We start from the raw sequence: 12,269 nt of genomic DNA, 5'->3' as shown, positions 1-12,269 counted from the left end.
TGTTTTATTGCTTTTTTTTACCCAGTGTGTTTGAACTGAAGTGTTTGGGAAAATCCAAACAAGATTTGTGCATATCATTTCTATTAATAAAATGATGGACATTACATGAGCTTGTATTGTCCAGGAGAGGGCTGGGCAGTGTAAGATATACATTTCTGGGGGCAAATCTGGCACTGGGAGTGTGCTGGGCCTGCAGTATAGCTCAGGCTGATAAGAGCCTGGGTATGACTAGCAGGTTGCAAGTGCACACGGACATAGCTGGGAGCGACATACATGCTGGAGGCTGTTTCTGAACACTCCTGTCTGGAGGCCACAGCAGGAAAGCCGTGTAAAGGGCACCCCAACTTAGAAGGCAGGGGTAACACAGCAACCCACTAATCTAGAATGTACTCAGGGTATGTCACAAGAACATAGTCGATAGAACAGCTGGTCAGGAATTTTTCAATAGAATGGTGTAAGTTCCTGCAGCTCCCACATCCCAAGTGAGTGCCCTAAAGACCAGGCTACAGAGCTAGTCTTTTTTGCTGGCCCAATTAATATTTAATTATTTATGCAAAGTGGAGCAGCGCCGAGAGAGAGCTCCCACACCCACCCCAGGTTCAACCAATAACATGGTGCTTAGGTCACCCAGCAACTATGAGAGAAACACAAGTTCAAGTCCCTGGCCTGAATCAGGCAGAACAAAGACTTGAGCCTGGATCTACTACATTGCAGGTGAGTGTCTTAAGCACAGGGCTATTTGTGAGTGGGAGTCTCGCTGCATTTCCAAGAAAAACTTCAAAATAATTTGGGTTCATTTCAATGTGGAATGGGGAAAAAACCTGAGATCTTGTGATGACATTAGGAAGCACGATCCTTACAAGCTAGAGAAAGAGAGACCATTACATGGTCCTGTAGCCTTACTGAAGAATCCCCTTTTATATACCCGTTACACCGAGTCCTGTGTCTTCTCTACCACAAGGGGCAAAAATGTTAAATGCTGCCAGACAGACTCAATGCCCGAATTTGAGGCATTTACTGGCCTGAGAATAAGATTGAACCCAGGTATTCCTGAATTATAACCTTGGTTCTGACAACTAATTCATTCTGTGATGAGTGGGAAGTCACTCAACCACAGCTGTAAAATGGGTACATAATATGTACTGACCAATCTCTGAGAACTATTGTGAGGGTCAATTAAATAACATTGTTAAAGCACTTGGTAGATTAAAAGTGCTAAGAATTAGTATTAAATGTGATTATTCTGTGTGTCCCTAGCCTCTGTTTGCCAGAAGTTGGGAATGGGTGATCGGGGATGGATCACTTGATGATTACCTGTTCTGTTGATTCCCTCTGAAGCACCTGGCATTGGCCACTGTTGGAAGACAGGTTAGATGAACCACTGGTCTGACCCAGTATGGCTATTCTTATGTTCTTCTCTCTACATAGTGAGACAGTGTATGGAAATATCCCTTTCCTCTTAATTTCTGAAGAACAGAGATCCACAAAGCTAAGCAATATATTTAAAAGGATAATATTGTTGTCCAATAGCAACATTTGGAATTAGTGAACTAAAAACTGTATTTGATAGTACTGACTGGTGTAGAATTCCTTTGATTATGTGCTTATCATGCAGTGCATGGCACTGGAAAATATCATTAATCCACATACCCATAATTGAATTTGTCCTTTGCTCAAATCTAAAATAAACGCTGCCTATGAAAAGCCGATAATGTTCACCATGAATCTGCTTTGAAATATGGACCCTAAAGGTGCTTCAAAACATGCACAAAGGCAATGTTACCAAACTACTTACAGTAAGTCATTTAGGTCCATAATATCAATTTGTTTTATTTTTTTCTGTACTTTTTGTATTAGAGAAATGACAAAACTGCTTTATTGTAATGAATGAGACCGAGAATTATGCTATGCTATGCAGCGTTCGCACCATTTTTATTCTACATAATAAATTTAGATGAAATATGCATGATCTGAATGAGTAGCTGCTATCTGAGCTGAAAACAACCATGTTCTCCTATAATCTTCATGCTATATTACCATGTTGTACGTCATACTCATCATTTGTGTGCTCCTGAACCTTGCAATCAAAGTTTCTAAAAAATGATGTGTCTCACAGCCTTCCCTTAACCATATTGAATAGCATGAATTCCCAATCCCTATTTACATAAGAACACAGGAATTTCTTTAGCAAGCAGAAGAACCCTGGGGAAGGGCATGTACATATATATTGTCTGGTCTCACAGCTGGACTGGGAGCAGAAGTAGACAGGCTAATAATGAGGTGGGTATTCTTCGCTCTACCAGATCTCTCTGGTCCAGGTTGAACTTAAGTGTGTTGAGAGCATACAGGGTACATATCCACAGGGCTCAGGTGTGTCTCTACATCTATTCACCTAACCAGTGCCTCACCATCTACACTGCTATTTATCCCTGTGCAAGGGAGGTATGCAGTATATGTACTGTACATGCAGCCACAAATATATGAGAAGGCACAGATCTGAGAAGTATTATGACTACACAATAGCCCATATTTAGAGCTGGTTGCAATTTTTTTTTGACTGAGCAGTTTTCAGGTGGAAAATGCAGTTTCATTGACTGAAATATCTTAGAATAGAATCATAGAATCTCAGGGTTGGAAGGGACCTCAGGAGGTCATCTAGTCTAACCCCCTGCTCAAAGCAGGACCAATCCCCAATTTTTGCCCCAGATCCCTAAATGGCCCCCTCAAGGATTGAGCTCACAACCCTGAGTTTAGCAGGCCAATGCTCAAACCACTGAGCTATCCCTCCCATTTTGTAATATTTCAAAGCGATGTTGAAATATTTTAAAATGTTTTCTGGGAATCTGTCCATTTTAGAGGGGAAAATGTTGAAATCAATCATTTCAGCTTTCTCATTTTGTTTCAATAATTTCAAAAAGTGTCCTTTATATGAGGTGAACATGTTTTGGTTTTATTAGCATTTCAATTGATTTAGTTTTGATTTTTATATTATCCTTAATATTTCATGTTCTGACATTTTGATATTATTGAAACAAAACATTATGAAAATGAATTGCTTTGATTGTTCCCAATCAGTGTTTTTCAAAATTTTTGTTCTTGTGGGAATTTTTGAAATTTTGCATTTTTGCTCTGATTTGGAATGACAACAAATTCCAAAATATCAGCATTTCCAGTGGAACAGAACTTTTGTGTTCTGACCACCTCTACCCAAATTGCTTAACAGCCTTCCCCTGCACTGAACACTCACATTGTCAAGAGGGGTGACAGGACTGATCCCTGTGGAACTTCTCCACTCGAGCATTTCTTCACGAGACAAGCATTTTCTCATTACCATGCTCGGCAATCTAGCAAACAAGAATGATCTGAACCATTCTAATTCGACACTTTCTTACTGTGATGGGGTGTGCCAACCCCACACTGACTCAGAAAGGGTTAATGAGATCTGGTGAGCACAGCCAGCTGTGCTCCATTTCACCTGCAGTAGGTGTCAAACTTGGAGAGAGAATTAAAAGGGCTGAACTTGGCTCAGGTGGGTCTGTCAGAGAAGGAGGCTCTGGCTCTCACTTGGTGAGAGAAGCCTGGCTGGAGCCAGACTGCTGAGTTGGGCTGCTGGCAGACAGGGCCTCCCTGAAGGAAAGTGAACCTACAAATGGGAGCTCAGGGCAGTTGGGAAGGAAAGTGGCAAGAAGGGAGTCTACCCAAGGTTTTCTACACTGATGAATGCTGTCCAAGCTTCTCTTCACTTGTGGAGGGGCCAGATATGCAGAATTCAAATGGAGCTATGGTGTGTGGCACCAGGATCTAGCCCTATAATATTATTGTGGATTTGTAAGTGATGCTACTGGACTTTCAGCCATATTTTGTATTTCTTTAAAGTCCAGAGAGAAGGATCTTTGTTCTCTGGACTAGTGCTTCACAGTCATGACAGGTACATGCCATAAATGCACCATCAAAAAGAAAGGCCATTTACAGGGTTGTTAGTGGTTCTTTCTGGTAATGCTGTAAACTCCAAATGTTTTCCAAGCTGATGACACAATAGACAGAATTTGTCTATTTGTCACAGATAAAAGGAGCAAAAAGCTAGGAAAGGATAGATGTGATTGCTGTGCTGATGGATTTGATAACAGGGGCTGAATAGAAGTAAGGAAATATGTTGTGGGGAGAAATAAGGGACATAAACAATAGAAATTTCTATTGGTCTCTCTGTCTGCCATAAGTTAAACCTTTTATAGTGCCCATCCCTCTAAAACAGCAATTTCCTTAAAGTTTACCACAGATATACAGCCATTGCTCTGCCTTAAAATCATCATGACAGACCCTTAAAAAGAATAATAGGTACATTAGCCAATTATGTGCCTGCTACTGTCAGGAAACTGGAGATGAGGGAGGGTGCAGAAAATCTGCCTTTTCTATGAGCTGCCTTCCCAGAGACTTCTAAAGAGGAAATATACGTGGTTTCATTCATAGCTTTCTTCTTTACCTACCTTTCTGCATCACTTAAACACTAGCATAGGGTGAGCATGAACTACAAACTTCTCAGCCTCCTTGGCTGGCTCAGGGCCTGAGTTTGCAGTCATCTCGATACACAGGGGATCAGCCAAGACCAGTTTTGAAATGGTGATATCTCTCTGGAAGCCATATTCAGTGCCTCCCCCATGCACTGAGAGGGCATTCAACTATTAGCCATAAACCACATGGAGTAGATCAGACTAGTAGTCTACACCCAACATTGGAATAGGTAAAATAAATCTTTTTCATTACACACATTACTTTCACATCTGGGGTGAAGGCTCTCATTCACTATCTGGAAGTCTGGACAGCCATTCCCCTGTGTCCTATTCAGGAGGAAAAACAACACTTTGTCCTGTGAATTAAGTGGAAAACCATTTTTCAGACCTCTATAAATAGCTATTAATGGTGTGGTTAGATGTTGATAGATGTTCGGCTGTGTGTGTGTGTGGGTTTTTTGTGTGCCGCCCCAGCCCTGGGCAGACAGCTGGCATGGCAGACCTTGAGTGACCCGCCCAATGTCCACAAGATCCGTTAAGGGACCCAGCTAGGTTTATTGTCAACAAAGCACAGTACTAGTATCCCACAGACTCTACCGGACCACTAATACATGTATGCCCGTAACAATGGACCAGCTCAGTGAACAGTGGGACTTTCCATTCCTTCCTAGGCCAGACAAAGATACTCCCTCTGAGATACATTTTTATACCCCGATACAAACAAGTTAGTACTGCCTCTGACATAGTTATTTACTGCCCCCTGACATGGCTAGTTATTACCCATTATCTTGTACTTGTTGGTTCGATCAAAACATCTTTATTACATACTGTTATTCTGACCTTATCTTTTAGGAGGGGTCAGTGTGTTCCTGCTATTCTTGGGGAATGTTTTTGTACCATCTTTGCCTTGATAGCAGGATGTTTTGGTACCACTTGATATCGGGATGTGTTTGCGTTCGTACTCTATGACTATCACTTCGTAGGAATGTATATTTCTGCAATATTAGCCTTGTTGTTGCCAGATTCTGTGAGCAGGTCCTGCCTCATACCAGGCCTCTGATACAAGGTCGTATGCTCAGGCTTTCTTTCTACTACAAACAGTATTTTACAAGGGGCTTTATTTTCTGTGTCAATGTATTTGGAAGCACAATTAATGTTGACACTACAAATGACTGTTACCTTGAGGTGAGGTAGAAGCAAAATCAAAATTTACCATTGTTCAAAATGGAGATTTCACATCTCTTGCACCGCAAGTTAGGGAGGGAAGTAAGAAAGCATAACTGGTATGCAAAGTAATTTAGAAGATATAGTTGAAAAGGTAAAAGTAGCCTTGGGAAGAGTCATCATTAGAGCTGTGTGAATCCTTAACAATGAAACCCCGAAGTCGTATCGCACTTGGTAATTCCATAGGAAGTGTCATAGCAAATCAAACCAGAGGTCCATCTGCTCTCCTGTCTCTGATTATGGCCAGATCATGTGTTTCAGAACAAGTTGCAATAAATCCTATATTGGCCAATTATAGAATAATCTGTCCATAGGGGGGAAGGTATCAATTAGTGATTGGTTTATTCTTGGAAGCATGAGGGTTTGCATCTTGAAATGAGTAGAAAGGACAATAAAGAGATATGAGAAATATTAAAAAATAACATTGCAGGGGAGACCAGCAAATAGATATAGCTTCCAGAAATGCATCTCCACATCCCAGGCAAAGACATAGTGGGACAATTCCTAGGGCTTTGTCCTCATCCGGGGAGATTTTGCATTGATTTTTGAGGCCTTTAAGTAAGCATCTTGGACAGGTTTAGCTTGATTAGAGCAGTCAGGGGTGAAGCAATGGCTTTGATTTACTTTGGCTTTAAGAAGCCATTTCTTACAGAATTACAAAGAAGATGAACGTCTAATGTTAGCAATAACAATATTGATGATAATCCGTGGGATTAAAAACTGGCCCAGTAATGGAGTGATGGTATCAACTAGTCTTCTTATGAAAATGGCAGAAGTCTCTTTGTTTAGGTGATTTACAATGAATTGGACAAAACATAGATGTTGTTTTTTTTTTCTGGGCTAGATTGTGCCTGGCCTTTATGGCTGTACTTGAGTGACTAGGGAAAGTGTTGAAAAAGCCTATCCTGTTTGGATATCCCAGGAAAAAGTATTTCACGGGAACAGCCACGGCTGCACTCTGGGTGCACCCATAAGGAAGCATGACATTGCAAAGGGGACAGAGAGAAGGAGGAGCTATGGTGTCTTTCCTCTTTGCACCAGCCACCGAGCCCATTGGCAATACATGGGGGAGCAGTCTGCACCATTGCAAAGAAGATGGGTCACCCTCCATACCAGGCTGCTTGGGGTGTGGGAGTGAGAGCATAGATTGTGCCTTCCTTTGCACAGTCCCCCCAGGAGATTCCCATTGGATAGAGGGGTTCTGCACTGCCCACTATTCAAGCCACTGATTCAAGCCAGTGCCACAATGTGTCCCTTAATCTCCAATTTACATTCATATAGAGACAGAACAAAATGGAGACCATCAGTGTAACCTCATCCTGTGCCTTACTAGAAGGGCACTACCAAATTCACGGTCCATACTGGTCAATTTCATGGTCACAGCCATTTAAAAACGGTACATTTCATGATTTCTGTTTAATCATCTATTAAAATAGAAAGCATGAAATTTAAATCTGAGATTTCACAGTGTTGAAATTGCGGGGGTCCTGACCCAAAACGGAGTGGTGGGAGGGTTTCAGGGTTATTGGAGGGGGATTTCAGTACTGCCACCCTTACTTCTGCGCTGCTGCTGGGGGCAGGGCCACCCTTACTTCTCCATTGCTGCTGGCGGGGCGCTGCCTTCAGAGCTGGTCACCGGGCCAACAGCCGCCACCCAGCTCTGAAGGCAGCTCAGAAGTAAGCGTGGCAATACCGTGATTCCCCCTAAAATAACCTTGTGATTCCCCTGAAACTCCCTTCTGGATCTGGAACCCTAATTTGAGAAATGCTGGTCTCCCCCATGAAATCTGTACAGTATAGGGTAAAAGCACACAAAAGACCAGATATCTCGGTCCGTGACGTGTTTTTCATGGCCATGAATTTGGTAGGTCCCTACCATTAGCAACACATCATCTGCTGAGTTTGGGAGATGAACAAACAACATCAGGGCTAGTTTTGATCTGGTTTATATATTATTAATACCATCTTGGTTTGGGGCATTCAAGTAAAGGGCCAAATTGTAAGCCCCTTATTCACATATGTGAGCAGTTACTCACACAAGTAGTCCCACTGATTTCAACTGCTCATCAGTGCGTGAGCACAGGGCTTACAATTTCTATAAGGATATGTCTAGCTGGGCCTTGCTCTCAGTTCTGTGAATGCAACTGGTTAGCCATCAGGTGAGAGGGAGGTGATAAGTGAAGTGATTGTTCTGCATCTTGTTCAAATGATATATCAATGACCTAAAATGGAGGACTAAGTAGCAGGGTGTGAAAATCTGCAGATATATGAACTCTAAGAAGAATCATGCCCAAAAGGAAGAAAAGGGATTCTGTCCTCAGTGGTCCCAAAGTACAGGATGAATAAAGGGACCTTGTGTGTGAGTTAGGAATGGATATAAATTTTAAACCATTCTCCCAATGTCTGGCAAGAGTTTCACATGTAGACAGAGCACTGAGATGAATAAATAGAGGAAACCAGGGTCAATTAGAATAGATCTTTATGCCACGAACAAAGGGTCAATCAGGTCACAGCTCAAGCTTTGTGTTTTGTTCTGGTTAATATATTACAGACAGGATATTGAAGAAGCGGGAAAAGTACAGAAAAGGACAAAAATAAAACGATTAAAGTGCATTTCGTCTGTCAGGAATGACTATGTAAAAACAGCACAGACTAAGGCAAGTTGTTAATGCTTGTTACTCCTGTTAACTCTGCAAAGGCAACACAGCTGAAAATGACTGAGCTGGTTTCTGATCCTTTTCATGCATCATTAATAGAACTGTTTATGAAATCAGCTTCACCTACGTAAACACATTAAAAAAATGAGCTGGCAGATGAGAAATTACTGTGGGAATAATTTGGCCTGCCAAACATTTATTACTGGGGGTGGTAGCCAAGAAGCAATTATACATTTTAATAAAGATTCTAGTTCTTGACCTTAACACTGCAGAGAAGTCCCATTAACAAAACTCAGATCCAGACAGGAGTTCAGGCTTTACCTTTCCACACCCACAGTGACCCCCAGACAGCAACAAAAGAGATAAACATGACCATAATCTGAAAAAGAGTTAGATTGACCCTTACAGTGGTGCTGGAACAATTTTTAGGGTGGGGATGCTGAGCTGCGCCCCCCATACTGCGTCCGGGCCCCTCACTGCCCCCTAGAGCTGGGACCAGGAGCAAGGCCTTGGCTCCGGGAAGAGGGGACACAGACAGGGGTAAGGTGGCTGAGGCTGGTGCCACAGGGAGCACTTGCGGAGCCCCAAGCTGGGGCCAGGAGCAGAGCCCCGGATGTGGGGCCAGCAGCCGGAACCCCGAGCCGGGACACAGGACCGGCGGCTGGGACCATGGGCCAGGACCCAGGGCCGGGAGTGGAGCTGGAACCTCAGGCATGGGGCCAGCGACTTGGACTGGCAGCGGAGCCCCAGAGCACGGGGCAGGGACCCTGCGCAGCGGCTGGGACCCCGGGTGCAGGGACAGCAGCTGGGACGCCGAGCACGGGACTGGCAGCCAGGACCCAGCACAAAAGCTGGGGTTGCTACAGCAGACCCCGCACCCTTAGTTCCCGTGCCTGTGGGCCCTTACAGGGAGAAATAGACAGAGTACAGGTGCTAGGCTGACAAGTGGTTGAGTTAGATGGGTTGTAAGGCTTCCATCTTCCCACCAGTGTCACTCTGTTAGAAAAAGAACTGAGCTAAATTTCCAAAGTTGGGATATTAAATATGATGAAAATATCCAATATTTGTATAGTCAAATAGGATAGTGTGCATGTATACACTTTAATTACTTACCCATGTATCATTGGCTGGGTAGTCCTTTAAGGGGAGTCAGGTGCAGCCTTGCCTGTGACCTGGAAGAGATCCCTCAGCAGGTTCTGATCTGGCAATGTAATTAGTGATCCTAGATCTGAAAGGGTCAGGAAAGATGACATATTAGGGAGGAGAACCCAGTTAGAAGGACTCAGGAGAGAGGAGGCAGGGAGTTCCCTCACTATGGGAAGAGACTGGGGAAAGCAAACTGAAGAAGGTCACAGGGATGGAATTAATCCCTGTGGTGGGCCCTGGAAAGGGGGCAAGACACAGAGAGTCAGTCTAGAGGGAATGGAATTCCAGCAGAGGAAGAAGGAACTGGGAGGACCTAGAGAGAAGCCAGAGGCCTGAGAACTAGAGGGAAGCTAGGTTAAGCATAGGCTGTGGGAAGCAGCACAAGGGGCTTGGAGGTAGGACATGGTCCATGGAAACAGCAGCATGTCTGAGGGAGCAGACCTTGATGCCTAATACAGTGTCCGTGGGCCAGAACCCAGATCAGGGGCTGGGCATTGCGTTCTCCTACCCGCTCAAAGGAAGGGGTGTACAAGCCTGATGTAAGGACTATTGGGCCCAGGGTGTGCCTGAAGACTAAGCTTCAAAGATGGGCCAAGGAATAGCCCAAGTGGACGTAAAGATTTTTTGTGCTGGGACATTTGTGAGATTTTAGTATACTCTTGTCAACCTAGAAAGTGGCCAGACATGACAGGATATAGCTCAAGGGCTAAATCATGACAGAACCAGGTCACTGTAAAGTCAAAGTGAAGGCCAACAGGAAGCGCTAGATGTGGAAACTCCAGCAGCATCATGCCCTGATGGTGGTGAGTGCAACTAGTTCCACCATATTTGGAAAACAAAATGAGCCTATACACATAATCATTTAGAAAATAAGCCGGTTTGTGGGAGAGTACCAGAGGAAAATATTAGAGAGACAAGGCGGGTGAGGTAATATCTTTTATTGGACCAACATTTGCTGGTGAGAGAGACAAACTTTTGAGCCACACAGAGCTCTTCTTCAGGTCCAGGAAAGGTACTCCAAAGAAGAATGACTTGAAGAAAAGCTTGTCTCTCTCACCAACAAAAGTTGGTCTAATAAAAGATATTACCTCACCTACCTTGTCTCTCTGATATCCTGACACCAACATGGCTACAACTACACTGCATAGAGGAAAATGTCATTCAAAGTGATCAGATTGTGGAACTTTACAAGTTCCAATAATTTTTTTAAGGTGCATATAAATGGGACAGACAAAGCATGTAATTCAGTGCATGCAATACTTAATTCCGTGCACGGTTCACAATTTCCTGGTGGTTAATTGTCCCTATGATCACACATTCTGGGCATGCTTTTGAAAATGTAACTTATTCTGGCTGTGACCAAATGAAAAAAAAAAAGCAACAACAACAACCAGCTTTGCATCCTTTTTATGGAAAGGATAAATAGGGAATTTACAAAGTGCTCGAAGAGAAATGACTATTTATCGTATATTACATTTACATTCCTTGGGTTTTTATCCATCATGAAGCCCTGATGTCCTTTTCTGTAACAGTTGAGTATATCATCAAAACTGCAAAGAACCACTATGTTTACATTAAACTCAAACTAAACCAAGCCATAAAATGGCTTAAATTGTGCCTGGCATTAAACTAACCCATTATGGCTAATGCATTTGGCCTTACGCCACTTTCTCTGCTTGGGTAGATTAACAAAAACAAAAGGGCTTTCAGGAGAGAGATTTTTTTTTTACAGGAACTGTATTAATGTTTGCAAATAAAGAAATGCCTGTGAAAACTATGGTCCAAAATGTGTGGGGTAGGGGATAAATACACAAACGTGTCCTTTGCAGTGAAATACGCCACCATTACCATATGATTTGCCAACAATTCCGTTGTAACTTTATAATGCCTTTGTATGGGTGAGGTGCTAGAAGGGGAGTACAGTCTTATGGGTAAAACAGTATTTGGTAGTCAGGACACCTCTTGTTGTTTTAGGGTTTTTCACTGATTCAATGAGTGGCCTAGGGCAAGTCATTTACCACCACACAATGCCTCAGTTTAGTGATCTGCTTTATGGAGTGATATTACTGACTTGTGTCACATGATTGATTGTCCTTGGCTGAAGGATGTTGCATTAGTGCACCTTACAATATCTCAGTGATCCCCTATTTCTTCCATCCTCCCTAAAGGTCACATTTTGGGTAGATCTGCCTTTTGTTTAAGGAGATCAAAGTGGGCTGAGACCTGTCCAAATACAGGAACTAATGCTCTGAAGGGAACTCTCAAAATGTTTCCCTTCCTGGCCCCATCCCATTTGCTTTGCTCATTAATCACTCAGGGGGATCCTTAATACAGAGAGAGCAGAAATGGAGTCCTTGACTCTTCTATGCAGCTGGAATTGAGGAAAGAGTCAAGCTCTCCCAACTCAGGTCCCCTCTTTCTGAACAAACCTTTGTATTTATGTTTATCCTAAATAAACTGTACGATGGCTGCATTCCAGTAGCATTGCCCCTCCTGGCCAGTACAGAAGCTCCAGCAGTAGCTCTTTGTTTCACTGGAAGTCTTTTAAAAGCTGAACCAAAGCATCCCAAGCAGAGCACTGATGCATTGTTTACAACCATTTGCATAAATGAACAAGTCTCTTTAATGATGTTAGACATCAGCTGGGTAATTTATGGAGACCTAATGTTCCCTAAAGAAGCATTAGTTGCATTGTGGCACAAATCTAATTGTTTGTCTAGGTGTTGTTTTTTTT

This window comes from Natator depressus, chromosome 5 (assembly GCF_965152275.1).
Source record: "Natator depressus isolate rNatDep1 chromosome 5, rNatDep2.hap1, whole genome shotgun sequence".
NCBI classification, from domain to species: Eukaryota; Metazoa; Chordata; order Testudines; family Cheloniidae; genus Natator; species Natator depressus.
Note: the sequence above shows the minus strand (reverse complement) of the source record.